The following is a 20,800-nucleotide window of genomic DNA, read 5'->3' as shown; positions in this document are numbered from 1 at the left end:
ACAAGACAGATACATAGTAGGGGAAAAGGTATAACATACAAGCACGGTGAACAATGTGATAAGAGCAAATGTCATGTTGGTTTCACTTTACATGTAAACAGATAAATGGCTAAACATCTCGTCTGACAGAAACCTAATTTTTCACCTTTGCCGGTGACCAATCCCCATAAACAGAGTTTAAGAACACAGTATCTGTCATAGTCTCTGCACTCCCTTGCCAGTTGGCATTAAGAGATTCTTGGGTCCCAGAGTTCTAATGTTGCAGCCCCATATTCAGTCCTCTGGAGGATGTTCAGGATCTTTCTAATCTACTAGTTTAGCACACATCATCTTAGTATATAACCTGAGGATTCAGGTTGTTTTCTTATATAGGCTTGATTTAAAATTCTAGGCTGAGTAAATGCTAACATGTAGTTGCAGGGAGCACTGAAGTGGCATGTTGCATTTTGATTTAGGGAGCCATTTGGATGTCAAAGGCTAAGGATCACACAGGTACTGAGATCAGCAGCTGGTGTAAATTGGAATACCTCCACTGAAGTCAATAGAGCTGCACTGATTTACTGGCCCAGGACACATTTTAGTCCAATGGACAATGGAAAAATATACTGTGACTGCTGGTGGCAATGCAGTAGAGCAGTGGTTCTCAAACTTTTTATATTGGTGACCCCTTTACGTGGTAAATCTCTGAATATAAATTAAAAATGGGGGGTTAATTTAATTGAATGGGGGCTGTGGCCGTCAGCCCCTCACATAACTGACAGAGAGCTCATGACCCCCATGTAATAACCCCCAGTTTAAGAACCTCTGGGCAAGGTCATGTTGATTTTTATATGATGGGTACAGATTAAGCCCATTACTACTTGTCTTACCTTGAGATGACATGGTGAACAATCAATCACTGTCCTTTCTATAGCAGCCCTTAATATATCTGAAGACTGTTATCAGTCTTCTTTTCTCAAGACTAAACACCCCAGTTTTTTAACACTTCCTCATAGGTCACGTTTTCTAAACTGTTTATTCTTTTTGTTGCTTTCCTGGGACTTTCTCCAGTTAATCCACATCTTTCCTAAAGTGTGGTGTCCAGAACTGCACACAGTACTCCAGCAGAGGCCTCACCAGTACCAGCTAGAGCAGAACAGTTACCACCTGTCTTATGTACAACATGCCTGTTAACACACCCTAGAATATTAGCCTTTTTTGCAACTGAATCACATTGTCGACTCGTATTCAGTTTGTCTGTAATCCACTATAACTCCTAGATCCCAGCAGTACTACTAGCCAGTTATTCTCCATTTTTATTTTTGCATTTGATGGTTCCTTCCAAAGTGTAGTATTTTTCACTTGTCTTTATTGAATTTCATCTTGTTGATTTCAGACCAACTCTCCAATTTGTCCAGATTGTTTTGAATTCTACTCCTGTCCTCCAAAGTGCTTTCAATACCTCCTGGCTTGGTGCCATGTACAAATTTCATAATCATTGTCTCTGCTCCCTTATCCAAGGCATTAATGAAAACATTGAATAGTATCAGACCCAGGACATATGTTCTCCCAGTTTGACAGTGAGCCATTGATAACTACTCTTTGAATACAGTCTTTCACCCAGTTGTGCATCCACTTCATCTACACCACATTTCTCTAGTTTGTTTATGAGACTGTCATGTTGGACTGTGCCAAAAGCCTTACTAAAAACAAATCTACAGTCTCTGTGCTATCCACTAGGCCACTAACTCTATCAAAGAAGGAAATTAGGTTGGTTTGGCATGATTTGTTCTTGACAAATCCTTGCTGACTATTCCTTATAACCCTATTGTCCTCTAGCTGCTTACAAATTGATTGTTTAATATTTTTTTCCAGTATCTGGTGCTGGGGGGGGGAGGCTCCCTACCTGGCTCTGACCGGTATGTCCTGGCAGCTCCTAGGGGGAGGGGCGGCCAGGGGGGCTCCATGCGCTGCTCCTGCCACAAGCGCTGGCTCCGCAGCGCCCACTGGCTGGGGACTGTAGGCAGCGTGCAGAGTCCTCTAGCCTCTCCACCTAGGAGCTGGAGGGACATACTGTGGGGAGGGGAGGGCTCCCCGGCTCCCACCAGCAAGAGCCACCCCACACCCCAACCTCAGCCCAGAGCTCCAGCCCTGAGCCCCCTCCCACACACCCAAGCTGCTGCTGCTGGCCCAGGTGCTGCTGAGCTCGGGCAGCCCCTAGGGCAGAGGTCGGCAACCTTTCAGATGTGGAGTGCCGAGTCTTCATTTATTCACTCTGATTTAAGGTTTTGCGTGCCAGTAATACATTTTAACATTTTTAGAAGGTCTCTTTCTCTAAGTCTATAATATATAACTAAACTATTGTTGTATGTAAAGTAACTAAGGTTTTTAAAAAGTTTAAGAAGCTTCATTTAAAATTAAATTAAAATGCAGAACCCTCAGACCAGTGGCCAGGACCCAGGCAGTGTGAGTGCCACTGAAAATCAGCTTGCGTGCTGCCTTCAGCACCCGTGCCATAGGTTGCCTACCCCTGCCCTAGGGTGACCAGATAGCAAGTATGAAAAATCAGGATGGAGGTGGGGGGTAATAGGAGCCTATATAAGAAAAAGCTCCAAATATTGAGACTGTCCCTATAAAATCAGGACATCTGGTCACCCTAACAGCCCCTGAGCCAGCACCAGCTGCTGCAGATGTCACAGGAAGTCATGGAATTCATGACTTCCATGACAGACAGGCAGCCTTACTTTTTATGTCTCTTGTTAGGTATAACTGATTTTGTATCTTGCCTTTTTGAGATTGTCCCTATGTGCTTATGCTATTCTTTTGTACTCATCCTTAGCAATTTGTTTATATTTCCACTTTTGTAGAATTCCTTTTTGATTTTCATATAATTAAAGAGCTCTTGATTGAGCCATATTGGCCTCTTACTTTTCTTCCTATCTTTCTTTAGCATCAAATAGTGTGTTGTGCCTTTAATATTGTCTCTGATAAACTCAGCTGTCCTGAACTCCTTTTTTCCCTTAAACTTTCTTCACATGGGACCTTATTTACCTGTTCTCGGAGTTTGTTAAAGTTTGCTTCTTTGAAGTCCGTTATCCTTATTCTATTGCTCTCACTCCTAGCTTTCTTTAGAATCATGAAATCTATTATTTAATGTTCACTTTCATCCAAATTGCCCCCAGCCTTCAGATTCACAACCAATTCTTCCCTGTTAGTTAGAATCAAGTCTAAAATGACTGTCCCATTTTATTTCCACCCCCCACCTTCTGAAACAAAAATTGGTCTCTAAAATATTCCAAGAACTTATTGGAAATGTTGTCTTTTACCATGTTACTTTTCCAACAGATGCCTCAGTAGCTAAAATTCCCCAGTGCCACAGCATCTTGTGTTTGGATATTTGTGTTATTTGTCCTAGAAATGCCTCATTTACCTTGGCCTCTTGATTTGGTGATCCATGATGCTCCCCCTGTTTTTTCCCCCCTTTTACTTTCACTCAGACTTTCAAGTGGTCTGCCTCTCACCTCCTTCTGGATCTCAGAACAAGTGTGTATATATATTCTTAGTGTATAATAAGAACATAATGTTCATATTGCGTCAAACCAATAGTCCATCTAGTCCAGTACCCTGTCTTACAACAGTGGCCAGTACCAGATGCTTCAGAGGGAATGAACAGAACAGGGCAATTGTCGAATGATCCATCCTCCATCATACAGGCAGAGGTTTAGGGATACCCAGGTGTAACAAAGCAGCCTTTGGCAGGACATAACCGAGAGTATCAATTCAGGACAAATTGCTTGGAGCAGGGCAGTCACAACCCAAGACCGGGGTCATTCACTACTAAGGCACACCAAACCAGCCAAACAGAGAGGACCTCAGTTTTACCCCATTGGCTAACCAGAAGTCATACAAGCAATTCCCGCAGACACTCCAGTTTTCCAGTATCACCACCAGCACCAGTTCTTATGGGGATAAATGGTTATGAAAACCACTACCCCAGAAAAAGAAAGAAAAGGTTCTCCCAATCCCAAAGGACCATGCCCCAGACCCAGGTCAATGTACAAGTCAGATCTTACCCACAAATCACGCTGTTGCCAATCCTTTAGAATCTAAAGGTTTATTTATAAAAAGAAAGAAAGAAATATAGATGCAAGTTAAAATTGGTTAAATGGAATTAAATACATACAATTGCAAAGTTCTTAGTTTATGCTTGATGGGATTACTGCCGATTTAAACCAATCAAGTGTCTGGAGTACAAACATCCCAGCTTGGATGGGTCATTCAGCCCTTTGTTCAGAGCTTCAGTTTCAAGCAAAGTTCCTCCAGCGGTCAGAAGCAGGACTGAAGACAAAATGGAGGGTTTTCCAGGGCCTTTTATATTCTCTGCCATGTGGCAGGACCCCTTTGTTCTTACTGTGGAAAATCACAGCAACAAGATGGAATTTAGAGTCACATGGGCAAGTCACATGTACATGCATGACTCAGTTTGCTCATGTGCTGCCTTGAACGTTCACAGGAAGGCTCCGCAGATGTGGATTGGAGTTTCCCAAGGTCCATTGTCACTTAAGTGTTTCTTGATTGGGCATTTACTCAGAATAGTCCTTTCTCAAGAAACTGACTGAATGCTTCACTGGTGCTACTTAGAATTGCTTCACTGGTGCTACTTACAAACACATTGAGAAACAAGTACATAGCCGATATTCATAACTTCAAATACAAAAATACACACATACAAACACCATAATCATAACCAGCAAATTACAACCTTTCCATTGATACCTTACTTGATCTCCTTTGTACAAGATTTGGTGCCACTATAGGACCTTGGTTGCAAAAATGATCTAGACAGTCACAGTTCATGTCAATAACATCATACCAGGGCTTGATGTTGCACCCCAACCACCTTGCCTGATAGCCATTCATGGACCCATCCTGCATGAACTTATCTAATACTTTTTTTTAATGCAGTTATACTTTTTGGCCTTCTCATTGCCATGGGGTGTTGTGTTCCACAGCTTGACACTGTGTTTTGTGAAGAGGCACTTATGTATGTTTTTGAAACCTGTTGCCTATTAATTTCGTTGCGTGACCCTGGTTCTTGTGTTATGTGAAAGGGTAAATAACACCACACCCTGAGCATCTGTGTATAGCTGCAGCCTGCCAGCCACACTCCAGTCACATTCTGGATTCCACCAGCCTCGGTTACTACTTGTAGTGTGACCCCAACACACTCCCATTCTCAAATTTCCCAAAGATGTGTGTTCTGCACTGTCCAGTCCTCTCTTAGACAGTTCAGATATTACAGGTCTGTTGGGGTCAATGTCTGACCTCTTGCTACTTTAATTGGCATTACCAAACAATTCAGTTTAAACACAATACTGGATTAGTTTTGATTAAAGAATAAAACAAGTTTATTTAACTACAGAGAGGTTTTAAGTGAGTACAAGTACAATGTATTTAAATCAAAATGGTTTCAAGAGAAATAAAGATAAAATGCTTCCTAGTAGCTAAGACTTACCAAACTAGACTTGGTTCAAGATGTATTGCTGACCAAATTTCAGGTCAGGATCTCACCCAAAGTCCAAGGGCTGGTTTCTTTGTCATCTTAGGTGAAAGGGAGAGTAAGAGAGAGATGGGCAAAAACACCCCAGGCTCTCTCCCTCTCACTTTTATAGTCCAGTCACCTTTGCAAGGCATTTTCCTAACAGTTACCCCTAGATAAAGTTCCTTCCAGTTGTGAGAACGGAGACAAGGAGTCTCCTGGTGAAAGAGGTTCCATGTTATTATTTGTTGAAATGCAGATCAATCTGTTCCTGTCCCCCTTTCGCTGACAAAGAATAACCACTTGATATGTGATTGACAATCAACTTTGACACCTGGCTAGAGGCATCAGCTTGTTTTTTGTTCATGAGGAACAGGTTGATTCCCTCCAAAGACTTGATTGGTAAACCCATTTAAGTCATTTCAGCTTATGTTCATAACTGTACATTACAGTATGATATTATTGACTAGAGAGTTATTAGTTTTCAAGTGATACTTTTCAAGGCATATTTTGTACAAAGATTATTACAGCAGAGTGTAGGGTGTGAATGCAGGAGTGCATTCCGGCACAGCGTATCTTCTGTTTACAAGCAAGCGGCTTGATCACACTCCCAAACAGCTGCCAGAACTGCCAATCAGTTCACCCACAGCTGCAACCAAGAGAGAAAACAAGACCTGCTATAAAGATGAGTACAGAGATGGAAAGGGAGGCCAAAAGGCCTGAGATATCAAAGGAGTAACAGCCCTGCAACAGGCTGCCTCTAAGAAAATTGCCAGGAGGCTGAAGGAGACTGCAAACCCAAAAGTGTACCAGCTGACAGGGCCGGCTCCAGACCCCAGCGTGCCAAGCAGGTGCGTGGGGTGGCATTTTACCGGCAGGGCGGCATTTGGCTCCAGCAGACCTCCTGCAGTCCTGGCTGCGGGAGGTCCACCGGAGCCCCGGAACAAGCGGACCTGCCGCAGGCATGACTGCGGAGGGTCCTCTCTTCCCGCAGCTCCGGTCGAGCTCCCGCAGGCATGACTGCGGCGGGTGCGCTGGTCCCGCGGCTTGGACGGAGCTTCCACAGGCATGCCTGCGGATGCTCCACCGGAGCCGCGGGACCACTGGACGGTCCGCAGGCACTTCTGCTCCGGCCGCGGGACCGGGGAAGGGCGACGCGAGCGGCGCGGCGCACGCCCTGCTTGGGGCGGCGGATTTTCTAGAGCCGCCCCTGCCAGCTGATAGCTTAATTGGAGTTGAGGGTCCAGGAACTGAGACCAAACTAAGGATGGTCAGTTAAGAGAAACTGAGACCCCTCAAAAGACCACACCAAGAGATGGTGAAAGCCCCCTTCATCATCTCTTTTCTAAGCTGAACTGTTCCATTCTTTTTAACCTCTCCTCATATGGAAGTTGTTCCATAACTCAATCATCTTTGTTGCTCTTCTCTCTACCTCTTCTAATTCTAATACCTTTTTTGAGATGGGGTGACCAGAACTGCACATGGTATTCCAGGTGTGGGAGTCCCGTGGGTTTACATAGTGACATGATATTTTCTGCCTTATTATCTATCCCTGGGGTTCTCAAACTTCATTGCACTGCAACCCCCTTCTGCCAACAAAGATACTACGTGACCCCGAGAGGAGGGTGGAGATCGAGCCTCGGGTGGAGGGGGCTGCAGCCTGAGCCCCGCCACCCTGGGGGGAGGGGTGGAGTTTGGGCATCAACTTCAGCCCTGTGTACCAGCAAGTCTAATGCTGGCCCTGGTGACCCTATTAAAATGGGTTTGCAACCCACTTTGGGGTCCCAACCCTCAGTTTGAAAATCACTGATCCATCCCTTTCTTAAGGGTTCCTAACATTCTGTTAGCTTTTTGACTGCCAGTGCACATTGAGCAGACATTTTTGGAGAACCATGCACAATGACTCCAAGATCTATCTTGAGTGGTAGCAGCTAATTTAGAACCAATCTTTTTGTATGTATAACTGGGGATTATCTTTTCCCATGTGCATTATTTTGCACCTATCAATATTGAATTTCATCTGCCATTGTGTTGCCCAGTCACACAGTTTTGTCAGATCCCTCTGTAACTCTTCGCAGTTTGCTTTGGATGTAGCTATCTTGAGTAATTTAGTATCATATGCAAACTTCGCCACCGCACTCTTTTACCTCCTTTTCCCAATCACTTACTAATATGTTGAAAAGCACGGGCCCCAGTACAGATTCTTGGGGGACTCTGCTGCTTACTGCTCTAGTGTGAAAAATTACCATTTTATATTTATCCTTTTGTTTCCTTTTTTTTTTTTATTATTATTTTTTTTACCAGTTACTGGTCCATGAAAGGATCTTCCTATGATTGCCTACTTTGCTTAAGAGCCTTTGGTGAGGGACCTTGTCAGAGGCTTTCTGAAAATCCAAGTACACTGTATCCACTGGATCAACCTTGTCCACGTTTGTTGACACCCTCAAAGAATTCCAATAGACTGGTGAAGTGTGATTTCCCTTTACAAAAGCTATGTTGGCTTTTACATATAACAATAACATATATTCATCTATGTTTTTGATAATTCTATTCCTTATTATAGTTTTAACCAATTTGCCTAGTAGTAACTTCAGGCTTACCAGCCTTTAATTGCCAGAATCGCCTCTGGAGCCCTTACTAAAAATCAGTGTCACGTTAGCTACCCACCAGTCATCTGGTACAGATGCTGATTTAAGCAATAGGTTACATACCACAGTTAGTGGTTCTGCAATTTCATATTTGAGTTCCTTCAGAACTCTTGGGTGAATGGGTCCTGGTGATTTTATTACTATCTAATATATCAATTCGTTCCAAAACCTCTTTCATTAAAACCTCCATCTGGGACAGTTTCTCAGATTTGTTGCCTAAAAAGAATGGCTCAGGTGTAGGAATCTCTGACATCCTCTGCAGTGAAGATAGATGCAAAAAAATTCATTTAGTTTCTCTGCAGTGGCCTCTTCTTCCTTGAGTTCTCCTTTAGCATCCTGATTGTTCAGTGGCCCTACTGATTGTTTGGAAGGATTCCTGCTTCTGATGTACTTTATTTTTTTTTTCTATTTTGTGTCTTTTGCTTGCTACTCTTCAAATATCATTAAGCAGGCCAAAAAAGTACTTGACTTGTCACTTTGTTCCTTTCTGTTTTCCTATTAATAAAGGCATTTTTGCCTTTTACCATCTCTTTTTTACTTTGCTTTTTAGCCATGCAACACCTCCTCCCCCCCCGCCCCCACCTGTCCTTCCTGAACAAGCTATGGTCCATAGGTGGCACGTGATTCTTGTGTCTAGGGAGGCTGGGTGCAAGCGCCAGAAGCTCCATAGAAGTGGGGGTGCACCAGACTGTGGCCCTGTACCCCACCCCACCCACACTGTGCCTCTTCCCCAGAGGCCCCCACCCACCCACCGCTCATTCCGCTCTCCCCTTCCCTGAGGCCCCTCTGCCCACTCCTCTCCATAAGGTGACCAGGTGCCCTGGTTTTTGACCAGAACACCCAGTTGAAAAGGGACCCTGGCGGCTCCAGTCAACACCACTGACCGCGCCATTAAAAGCCTGGTTGGCGGTGCTTCCGGGCTAAGACAGGCTAGCTCCGACCTGTTCTGGCATCACGCTGTGCCCCGTAAGCAACCAGCAGGTCTGGGTCCTAGGCGGGGGGACCTCAGGGTGTTCAGTTTTGTGCAGTTAAAATGTTGGCAACCCTACCTCTCCTCCCCCTCCTCTCTGAGCAGCAGGTGAGGGGTGGCCTTGTGGAAAGAGGCGGAGCAGGGGCATGAAGAGGCGGAGCAAGGGCAGAGCTGGGCGGGGGGTGGTGGCACGGGGAAGAGGCCAAGTGTAAGCGGGGCTTCGGAGCGGAGTGCAAATGGGGCGCTGGTGCGGGCTTCTGGCGATGGTGCTCCAAAAGCGGTGGGGCTTTGGAGGTGTGCTGCATCCAGCATTTCTTGCCCCGTTTGGGGAGGCCTAGCCTCTTCAAGCCTCTTCTACCCACCGCCCATGCTATGGTCATCTATACCAATATTACAGTAATAAGATTTATCCCACCAAGTCTCTGTGATGCCAATTAAGTAATAACTTAACTTATGTACTAATACTTGTTGCATTTGTTTATAGACATCAGATGTTGAGCAGATTCCCGCACTGTTTTCTCTCTTGTTGCTCCTGTGACCTTATTGTAATTTTCCATTTCCCCCTAACATCTAGCACTCTTAGTCACTTTTTTTTAATTCCTATGCGTAGGCTTTTGTTGCCTGCCCTCTTTGAGCCTAGTTTAAAGCTTTCTTTACTAGGTTGGTGAGTCAGTGTGTGAAGATGCTCTTCCCCTCCTTGGTCAGGTGGACCCCATCTCTTCCCAGCAATCCTCCTTCCCAGAACAGAATCCTATGGTCAAGGAAGCCAAAGTCCTCCCATTGACACAATCTGCGCAGGCATACACTGATCTCCAGGATGCGCATGTCCCTGCCTGGGCCCTTACCCTCAACTGACAGGATGGACGAGAACACCACTTGTGTCCCTGACTGCTTCACCCTCACTCCCAGGACCATGTAATCACTGCTGATCTGCTCGAGATTATCCCTGGCAATATCATTGGTGCCCACGTGGATGAGCAGCATGAGGTGGTAGTCAGAGGGATGGATGAGTCTTGACAACCTTTCTGTGACATCTCAAATGTGGGTTCCAGGCAGGCAGCACTTCTCCTGGGACATGTCAGGTTAGCAGATGCATGCCTCTGCCCCCCTCCGACGGGAGTCCCTGACCACCTACATTTCCTCCTCTTGGATGTGGTGGCTGTGAGCCTCCCAGCCTTGGGGGCAGGTGACTCCTCTTCCTCAGCCATTGGGGTCTGCTCCTCTCCTTCTGTTGTCAGTACAGTGTACCAGTTCTTGACCTGGGTGTGGGGTCGAGCACTGTCTACTACCCAAGGTGACCAGCAGCCAGTCTTCTCCCCGCAGAGCAGCTGGTTCTCATGCCTCCTTTGGTTTTGCTATAGTCTTTTCTAGCTAGCTAGCATCCATTCTGGACATCTCTATGTGCATCCCATCAAAGTTCATGGCTTTCAGAAACTATGCAGACAAGCCACCTCCTTCTACAGGTCTTACCTGCTTCCTAGGGGACTCCCCCAACAGACACCTCTCACAACAGATGGTTCCCCCTACCTGTCTTTCTTCAGCAGGGACATACAGGCTGCATTCCTAGCAAGTCAAGACCAGGACCTGGGTAGAAGCCTCCAGGGTCAAGATGCCTGTTTGGCTAGAGGACCCACACAAGGAGGCAGAGGAAGAGTTAGTAATGGTGTTGGCGATGTGCCATTTTCCTCTCATTGTGGGTTCCTCCATGTAGAGTATCTGGAAGTTAAGAGCCAAAAAACAACCCCTATGTCCCTGCCTTCCTTTGCTGGCAAGTCACCTGGCTAATTCACTGTGGGTATGGCTACCTGGGGAGTTTAGTCCAGTGTGGAAAACGCCTGCATACACCCGACACAGTTCATTACAGTGCACTAATTTCGCATCTGTTGTGAACTTGGGAATCCTCTTTCCAAGTGTATTAAGTTTGATGCAAATGGAGTTAATTTGGTCTATTGTTAGTGTGCATTCAATGCTGGTGCACACTACTTTAGCTGTCCTCCATCTGCTATCCCACACTGCTTGGTAGGTGTTAATTATGACCTATCTGTTTACCTTTGCCCTCCACTGCATTGGGGTCAAGTTGACCAGATATCCCCTTCCTGTTTAATAACTGGCATGAGGCTAGAATTTGCCCATTTGCTCCTGGCTTGGAATATATCAGCATTGCTATATTACTCCAGGAGCCTTACAACATACATCTAGCAGCTGCTTGGAGCCATGTTGAGACCCTAGATCTCCTCGCCATCTGGGGAGATGTGCAGGTGCAGCAAGCTGTTGGGGTCAGCCACTGGACTAAAGATCTGTTTGTGGACATTGCTAGTCAGATGTCTGCGAGGGGCTTCAATCAGGACTCTGACCAGTGCCAGATAAAGAGCAAACAGTTCTGGAGGACTTACTTTTAAACTAAGGATTACAAACAAAAAAGGTTTGGTAGTGGACTGTAACCTGTCCATTTTTCTTTTTTTGAGGACCTGGACAGGATTTTGAGCAATTGTACTACTACTGAACCCAAGGAGGCTGTTGACCCTGCTTCCCCCCTATGCCCATCCCAAAAAACGATCAGCAAGAGTCATCAGAGGAGGAACACAAGGAGGTCAGTGAAAGAACTGTCCAGGGAAAGCCAGGATCACTTTGAGACTCAGGACCCTGATGGCGGCTGTGTAGAAGTGAGTCCAGTTCCTAGTCAGAAGCCAGGCTAGGCCTGAGGAGGCAGATCCTATGGAAGGAACCTGAACATGTAAGTATCTATCTTTACTATCTATTATTATGCTATACTGCCATGCTAGCTTCTGTTCTGGGTACCCTATGGCCTCCGCCATTTTTGGCAGATGTGAGGTGGGAGCCTTTTGGAATCTCCATCTCCCATCTCCCTACCTTGGCCTACACTGTCTATTTGCCCCCTCCTCTATATAGGTTTTCAAATGGTGGTATGGCTGGGCAAACTGCTTCGGTGTCATGTTAAAGGCCCAGCTAGTGACTGTTTTCAAGCCCACACCACTACACATACCACCACACCCATCTATCTATTTTCTTTTCCCCTCCCTGCATCTGTCCTGCCTCATGAAACCCCAATTTAATTTGTCAGCTAAAAATGGTGTCTGGCAGAATGGTGCAGTTACGACGTCTACCCCACCTCCCCTCCCACAGCATATCTGAATAATGAAAACATTCAATTGTGCAAAATTAAACTGTTTATTGAGACAATGTTTACAGGAAAAGAAGTGTAGTAAGTCTTTTCAGTTTACATGAGGTAGGCATGGGCATTACATGCCCATACAGGTATTAATACTACAGCTTTTTGCTGAGGTAGAAATACATTTTAGAGGTCATTTATACAAGACAAGAAATTTACCTTAAGTATAGCAAAGGTCATAATGGTTTTACACAGACTTAAACACAGAGAAACTGTGAACCACGAATGCTTCAAACAATCCGTGCAGAACTCTATATTTTTCTCTGCATTTTCACCATGTCGGCAGGGGAGATAAAGCAGAATTGAAGGCATGGGCTACATCTAAAACTTAGGTTGACCCAGCTACAATGTTCAAGGTTGTGAGAAATGTTATGCCCTGTGTGATGTAGTTAGGCTAACCTAATGCACACTGCAGATGCAACTAGGCTAACAGAAAAATTCTTCCATCAACCTAGCTACCACCCCTTAAGAGGGTGGGTATACCAGAGTGACAGAAAAACACTTCTATAGCTGTAGTAAGCATCTACACCAGGGGTTTCTCAATCTTTTTCTTTCTAAGGCCCCCGCTACATGCTATAAAAATTTCATGGCCCATCTGTGCTACAACAACTATTTTTTTCTGCATATGAAAACCAGGGCTAGCATTAGGGAGTAGCAAGCAGGGCAACTGCCTGGTCCCCATGCCACAGGGGGCCCCACAAAGCTAAGTTGCTCAGGCTTCAGCTTCAGCACTGTGTGGCAGGACTTCGGGCCCTGTGCTTCAACCCTATGCAGTGGGGCTTTGGCTTTCTGCTCTGGGCTCCAGCAAGTCTAATGCCGGCCCTGCTTGGCAGCCCCCCTGAAACTTGCTTTCGGCCCACTGGAGGGCCCCAGTCCTCTGGTTGAGAACCACTGGTCTACACTACAGCGCTGAACTTGTGCCCCTGTAGTGCTTGTAGTGTAGACATACCTGAGGCTGAGAAATTGCTAGATTTTTGTTCCAGCCGTTATATGGGATAACTGCATAGTCATTCCCCCCACACCCAATATAGCTCACAATTCCCTTCCACTCCTACAGTACTTCTACGGGACCGTCTTGGTGAATAACTTCAGTGTATCTCACTACCCTTTGCCTCTTCGAATAAAGACATTCTATGCATCCTAGTCACCTGCCTCAGTGTAATGTCACTGAGGACAGCCTAAAGGGGAGGTAGAAGGGATTACTATTCAGCTTGCCCCCAGCTGTCCCCTGCTAACACCTCCAGCACTCTCTATAAGCACTTACAAGGCACAGCAAAACTGCAGAGCCAAACTGGGAATATAATTCCCAGCGTCCCCAGCCTCCAAAGCACAATGGCAACCCTAAACAGCATGAACTGCACAGACAAAATTCCAATCTAGCCCTCCTCATGTACAGACCATCTGTGGGGTTCCCCCAGGATGAATCTCATGGAGGAGAAATCAGAAATACACGTAAGTGCTATCATAACCTCTCTGGAATATGAACAATAACTGTTTGTTTTTTCCTCCCAGTCCCCCAGCCATGGCACCTGCAGCAGCCAGACCCTCAAGGACAGGGCCTCTATCAAAGGCTAAGCAGCTGGTTAACCTGAGGGGGAAGAAACAGAAAACTCAGGATAACATGTTTGCAGACCTCATTGGAGCCTCCCATACAACTCCAAAGACAATGGCGAGGTGGAGGTTGGAGAGGGAAAAAGAAATGGAGCTCTCCAGAGGCAGCACTACAATTGCAAAGACATTGTGGAGAAAGACAGGATATGCAGAGGCAATATAGAAGCAGAATGCTCTGCAGCCGAGCATGCTGCTACTGGGCCCACAGATAATCCTGTGCCCTAAACCAGGACCGAGCCATGTTCTGCAGCCCCTGACAGTACAGGGAACTGGGAACACCAGCATCTGCTCCCTGCTGTAACCCTGCAGCTGTGCTCCCAGAGGCCATTCTCTTCTCAGGCTGAAGCTGAGGGCAGCGAGTACAATTGCACCTGGAAGCCCAGTTTTTTTGAGCCATCCAATGCCCCTGATAAGTTTGAGTCCCACCACTCAACACCAGAAGGCCCAAGAACAAGAAGAGGCAGAAGCAAGCTATATGCTTGTCTGTGACTTGGAGTCGCCACATTGTTGTGCTCTGTCATCCATTGCACTGTTGCTTTAAAGCTGTTTTGTTATCGATGTAATCAAATGTTTATTTCTAGTCATTACATTGTTTAATACAAACACTTGAAAATGAATTTATTAAAAGCTGTCATTCTTCTTCGAGTGATTGCTCCTATGCATTCCAGTTAGGTGTGCGCGCCGCGCGTGCACGGCTCTTCGGAAGATTTTTACCCTAGCAACACTCGGTGGGTCGGCTGGGCGCCCCCTGGAGTGGCGCCGCTATGGCGCAGGATATATACCCCTGCCGACCCATCCGCCCCTCAGTTCCTTCTTTCCGCCCGTGACGGCCGTTGGAACAGTGGAGCGCGGCTTAGCTGACCTTCACTTCCCTAGCTACTCGTAGTTTCTCTCGTTTAGTATATAGTTCAGTTGTTTATAGTTGTAGTTAACTTTATTTGTTTGTAGTATAGTATTTATTTTCAGGGGTTCGGGGTATATCCCCTTCCCCTCACCCGGTGCTGGGTCCGATGCCCGGTCCACAGGGTTTTACACTGCTCGGCAAGAGATCCTCTCCTAAGTGCCTCGAGGAATCTCAACTAACAGATAAGTGCCGCATTTGTGAGGCCTTTAATCCGAGAACAAAGGGGAGCGGGACTTTCGTCTCAAGCAGCTCCTGAGGGAGGCAGCTCTTGCTCCTCCGCTCTTGGCACCGAGCGCTGGTTAGTCTTCAAGGAGCGCTCCCTCGGCACCGGATCGCCGGTACCGCCAAGGCCTCCCGGCACTGGCCCTCGCTGGCTCCGACGTCCACTCGGCATGGTTCCCTTTCCTGGAGGATGAAGAGGCACAATATACTTGCTGCGTCCGAGCCGCCTGCTCCGCAGCCGAGCGCTATGCTCAGTCGGATCGCCCGATGTCTGCCGCGGCACCGACTATATCCGCACCGTTAACTCCGGCCAGGCAAGAGCCGTCAAGTCCGGTGCTGGAAAGCTCCCCGGTAAGAACCGTGGTCGAGCTCGCTTTTAAGCTGCGTCCAGGCCGCCTGCTCCGCAGCCCGAGCGCTCTACTACGTCATACTGCCCGGCACCGGTACCTGCTGCGGCACCGACAGTATCAGCACCGTAGACTCCGGACACGCAAGAGCCGTCGAGTCCAGCACCTGAACGCTCCCCGGTGCGAGCTGTGGTCGAGCTCACTATTCCCTCCATGCTGGAAATATTTCCACAGCGAGGGAGTTGATGGCTGCTTTAACCCCCGACACCGCCGGAGCAGGTTATATTGTCTATCGGCGAGCCTGTCTTGCTCACGCCACCCTGCGTTGGTACCGCAGAGCGGCACCGTTCCCGATCGCGGTCCCGCAGACGTTCTCGGTCCCGTCACCGATTGAGGTCCCGACGCCGCTCGCAGTCTCGGCACCGTTCTCTATTTCGGTACCTTTAGTACTCACGGCACCGGTCAGCGTCCCGTTCGCTGGCCCGGTACACTCGGCACCGATCCCGCTCCCGGCACCGCCCCAGGCACCGAGACTCCCGTAGCCACTCCTGAACATTGAGCCTCGCGCTCTCAGTCGACCGCCCGGCACAGCTCCGGTGGCAGGTCCCGTTCTCGGTAACGGTATGTCTCCCGGTACCGATCCCCGGTGCCGCGTCGAGCGACATCAGTTAGAGAAGGAGACTCTACCAAAGGCTCTTCAGCTCCTTCAGGGCCATCCAGCCACGCATCAGTGTTGCCACGTGCGGACGCTTCATATGCGCAGTACTCTGTTTTCCGATGTGCCCTCCAGAGTCTTCCAGGTCAGGAGACTTATCAGTGGTCCTTCTAGTCACCTTGGGCGTACTACCATGCCAGAGGCATACCGGTGCTCCCATCTCGCTCCGTTCCGTCGGAGCTCTGGGTGCCAGAGGCGACAATTAGCCGTCCCCCTCCGACCGGTACAGAGCAAGCCCCGGTTCAGCCACCGGGCTCCCAGATCCCACCGGATCAGGAGGTCGTCCAGGAGTGCGAGCCCACACAGGACCCGCTTGTCCCTGGCCTTTCTTCTGCCTCCTCCCCAGATGAGGCAGGGGCAGGAACATACTCCTCGGGCCCTCCTCTGATCGGAACGCAAGTGCATGGTATCATCCAGGGGGTACGAGTACCTATAGGTACATCTACCCCCCCCCCGCTCCCTTGTCGTCCAGTCCCTCAATGGGATGGAACGCCATGGCCAGCAGGCACCAGCCCCTAAAGCCAAGGAGGCTAGGCGAATGGTCTTACTGGGCCGTAAGATGTATTCGGCGGGGGCCCTGCCACTTCGTGTAGCAAACTAGCAAGCCCTGCTTAGCCGCTACTATGGGTGGCGGTGGACAAATTTACAGAGTCGGTTCTTCAGAACTCCCATCAAGAGTTCGATGCCCTCCTGGAACGAAGGAAGAAGCTGGCTAGAGCTTCCCTCCAGGCCTCGTTGGATGCAGCTGACTCCGCTGCCACGACCCTGGCCTCGGGTGTTGCCACGAGGCGCATTTCATGGCTCCAGTTATCGAGCCTTCCCTCGCAGCTGCTGCACACTATACAGGACTTGCCCTTCAGTGGCAAAGGCCTGTTCTCTAAAAAAAAAAACGGGCCCTAGGCTGCAAAGCCTGAAGGGCAGCAGGGTCACTTTGCGCTCTCTCTCGGCATGCACACGCCGGTGCTTTAGCGCCGACCTTTCCGTCCCCAGCCTCACCGCTCTTACCCTGCGCCTAGACAAAGACAGGACTTTGCCAGCAAGCGTCACTTACGCGGTCGTAGGCGTCAATCAGGCCCCCAAAGGAGCCAAAATTAAGGTCCTTCTAACCACCAATGGGGCAAAAGCCTACCCATCCTTGTCCCTCTTAGGGACCCCTCTCACGAGCGATTCCGCTTGCAACAGGTGCGGACGCTCCCCTTCATCGGAGCTATACAGGAGGTACCTAAGGACGAAACCTAATCCCCTGGGCGAAGGGAGGTCTCGGACCTATCCTAGACCTGCGGGACCTCAACAAGTTCACGATGCAGATAAGTTCCGCATGGTACCCATGGGGACCGTCATCCCATCCTTGGATCCTGGAGACTGTATGCCGCCCTCGATATGAAGGGCGCGTATTTTCACATCGCCATTTCTCTTCCACACAGAAGGTACCCCCGGTTGGGGGCCTACCGTCGTTTCCAGTATACGGCCCTCCCGGTTGGCCTCTATACAGCCCAAGTGTATTCAAAGTGCATGGCGGTAGTCCCCGCCTCTCTTCGCCACCGTCGGATACACGTTCTCCGTATCTAGACAATTGGCTCATTCGAGGGACCTCCCGGCCCGAGTTACCAGTCCTGTGGGCATCGACACGGACCTATTCCTGTGTCTAGGCCTGATGATCAATAGTAAAATCCACTCTGGTTCCCACACAGGGAATAGAATTCATTGGGGCCATCCTGGACTCCAGTCTCACCAGAGCCTGCTTACCTCAGCCTCGGTTTCAAGTGATGGTAACAATTGTACAAGGTCTACGGACCTTCCCGACAACTTTGGCTCGCACTTGCCTAGGTTTCCTGAGTCACATGGCTGTCTGCATGTTTGATTCCAAACATGCCAGGCTTCGCCTCCGTCCACTTCAATTGTGGCTCACCTTGGTGTACCACCCGGGCAGAGATAGCATACTCCTGGTCGTCTCGTTCCCCCAGAGCATCCTGGGCTCCCTAGACCGGGAGTCAGCGCCCTCCCTGGTGTATCCAGGCAGGCTGTTCCATTAACCCCTCGGGGACCCTCATGACAGACACCCCATCTCTCGGCTGGGTGCTCACCTGGGTCAGTTTCGCACTCACGGCCTTCGGTCGGCTCAAGAGCTGGCCTTACACATCAATGTCCGAGAGCTGAGAGCAGTCTGCCTTGTATACCAGGCGTTTCAGCTGGCGGATCGCCTCAGCAGATCCTTCCTGTCTCACAAGTGGTCGTTCCTCCGGACATTATCCATTCCGTTTTTCGGAAGTGGGTCTTTCCCCGCATAGCCCTCTTCGCTCCCACGAGAGCGAAAAGAGAGAGAAGTTCTCCTCATTCCCAAGCCTCTCCCCGGGCTCAGTTTTGGAGGGGTTTTCTGATGCCGTGGATGAGCCATCGGCTGTACGATTTCCCACCGTTCCCGCTGGTTCACAGGGTCCTGCTAAAACTCCGCAGGGACGGAGCGCACCTGTTCATGATCGCTCCAGCGTAACCCAGGCAGCACTGGTACACCAGGTTGCTACCCCTGTCGGTAGCCAACCCTGTTTCCCTACCTCTTTGCCCAGACCCCATAACGCGGGATCACGGCAAGCTTCACCACCCAGACTTGTAATCCCTGCACCTCACAGCATGGCTGCTGCGTGGCTAAACCGATCCGAATTACATTGTTCTGCCTCGGTTCTACAGGATTCTCCTGGGTGGTAGGAAATCTTCCACTCGGTTAACGTATCTGGCAGGGTGGAAGCGTTTCTCCTGTTGCTACGAAACGCACAATGTTTCTCCCGCCGAGGTCCCGATCCATTCCGTCTTGGACTACCTCTGGTCTCTCAAACAGCAGCGCCTGGCGCGGTCCTCATTAAGGGCACTCTTGGCAGCCATCTCTCCCTTCCACCCAACGGAGAGTGGCCGCTCCGTATTCTTACACCTTGTCGTTTCTAGGTTCCTCAAGGGCTTGGAGCGTTATACCCCCCCCCAGTTGGCCCCCGCCAAAACCTGGGTCTTCGACCTGGTTCTAACCAGTTTTATGATTGCCCATTCGAGCCACTGACGACATGCTCACTGACATACCTGTCCTGGGAGACAGTTTTTCCTTGTAGCCTTTCTATCGGCCAGACGAGTCTCCGAGCTTCAGGCGCTCACGATGAACCCACGGTATACTGTGTCTCTCACGGACAAGGGCAGTGGTGACCACGTCCGGCCTTCCTCCCTAAAGGTGGTGTCAGCCTCTCATATCATCCAGGATATCTTCCTTCCGGTCTTCTTTCCGAAGCCTCACTTATAGCAAGGAGAGCAACAATTGCCCTCCCTAGACGTTCGTAGGGCATCCACAATCTATATCGAGCGGACAAAGCCCTTTCGTAACGCCCCCAAATCTTCGTCGTGCGGGCGTGCCGGACGAGGGGCATGCCTGTCTCCTCCTAGAGGATTTCGTCTTCGATGATGTCGTGCATCCGCACCTCCTGTGTTTTGGCCCATGTTCCATAGAGCCACCTTACTTCACATTCCACCAGAGCTCAGGCTTCTCTGCTGCCTTCCTGGCTCACGTACCCTTTCAGGGGATGTGTCGTGCAACTACCTGGCCCTCGGTCCACACCTTTGCCTCATTGGCCCAAGTGTCCAGAGATGATGCAGCCTTTGGCACAGAAGTTTGCATTCTGCAACATCTAACTCCGACCCCACCGCCTACGTAAGGCTTGGGAATCACCTAACTGGAATGCATAGGAGCAATCACTCGAAGAAGAAAAGACGGTTACTCACCGTTGTAACTGTTGTTCTTCGAGATGTGTTGCTCCTATCCATTCCAGACCTTCTTCCCCACTGTCGGAGTAGCCGGCAAGAAGGAACTGAGGGGCGGATGGGTCGGCAGGGGTATATATCCTGCGCCATAGCGGCGCCACTCCAGGGGGCGCCCAGCTGACCCACCGAGTGTTGCTAGGGTAAAAATCTTCCGAAGAGCCGTGCACGCGCGGCGCGCACACCTAACTGGAATGGATAGGAGCAACACATCTCGAAGAACAACAGTTACAACGGTGAGTAACCGTCTTATGCATTCTGCACAGGATATCCATACATTTTGCATAGGTCACAGGCTTTTACAAAGTTAAAGACACTCTAAAATAAGGAGCCATGACATGCTACTTCTACCACTCATCAAAGATCACACTACTCACAATCTATCCACCATCCCCTCCCTGGGAGAACAGCTGGATGTACAGGAGCACATTTTCAGGTATGAGACTCAAAGTCAGAGCAGCCCTGAAATTATTGCTGTGGCTGTTTCCATTTTCTAGTAGACACCTGCTGGCTCCTCAAACTCCTGAGTAAGTCTCTGCACCTCAGCCTCCCACCCATCATTAAGTGTGTAAAGGTCCGGTATGGGGCTCGTCCTTCTCAGGCACGGCGGGGAGCCAGGGCGCCTCCCGACAGGCAGCAGTCCACCTCTGGCTCAGACCCCTCCGCAAGGGCTGAGCAAACCAATAGTCTCTACCCACAGCAGAGTCCCGGCCCTTTAGCAGGGCCCAAGTAAACCCAGTGGCTATATGCCCGGCCCTGGAGCAGTGTGGGGCAACAAGCAGTTCAGGCTCAGGTTCTTCAGCAGGGCTGAGCACACACAGTAGCCTGTGAGCCCAGGCCCTTCAGGCAGGGCAACAAGCAGCGAGCTAAACAGTAGCAGTCT

At 49.1% G+C, this 20,800-nt stretch overlaps 1 long non-coding RNA gene across 1 annotated transcript in view; it reads left to right on the top strand.

Moving 5' to 3' along the window:
- Positions 1-14,436, top strand: part of LOC123371983 — a 28,773-nt gene extending 14,337 nt beyond the window's left edge. Inside the window, exons 3-4 of the long non-coding RNA XR_006580031.1 lie at positions 11,602-11,870; positions 13,839-14,436. This is a non-coding gene — a long non-coding RNA (uncharacterized LOC123371983). The remainder of the gene's footprint in view (positions 1-11,601; positions 11,871-13,838) is intronic.
- Positions 14,437-20,800: the final 6,364 nt, after the last annotated feature.

The sequence above is a fragment of the Mauremys mutica genome, chromosome 5 (assembly GCF_020497125.1).
Source record: "Mauremys mutica isolate MM-2020 ecotype Southern chromosome 5, ASM2049712v1, whole genome shotgun sequence".
Taxonomy (NCBI): domain Eukaryota; kingdom Metazoa; phylum Chordata; order Testudines; family Geoemydidae; genus Mauremys; species Mauremys mutica.
The sequence above is the reverse complement of the archived record's forward strand: the minus strand, read 5'-3'. Positions and strand labels throughout refer to the sequence as shown.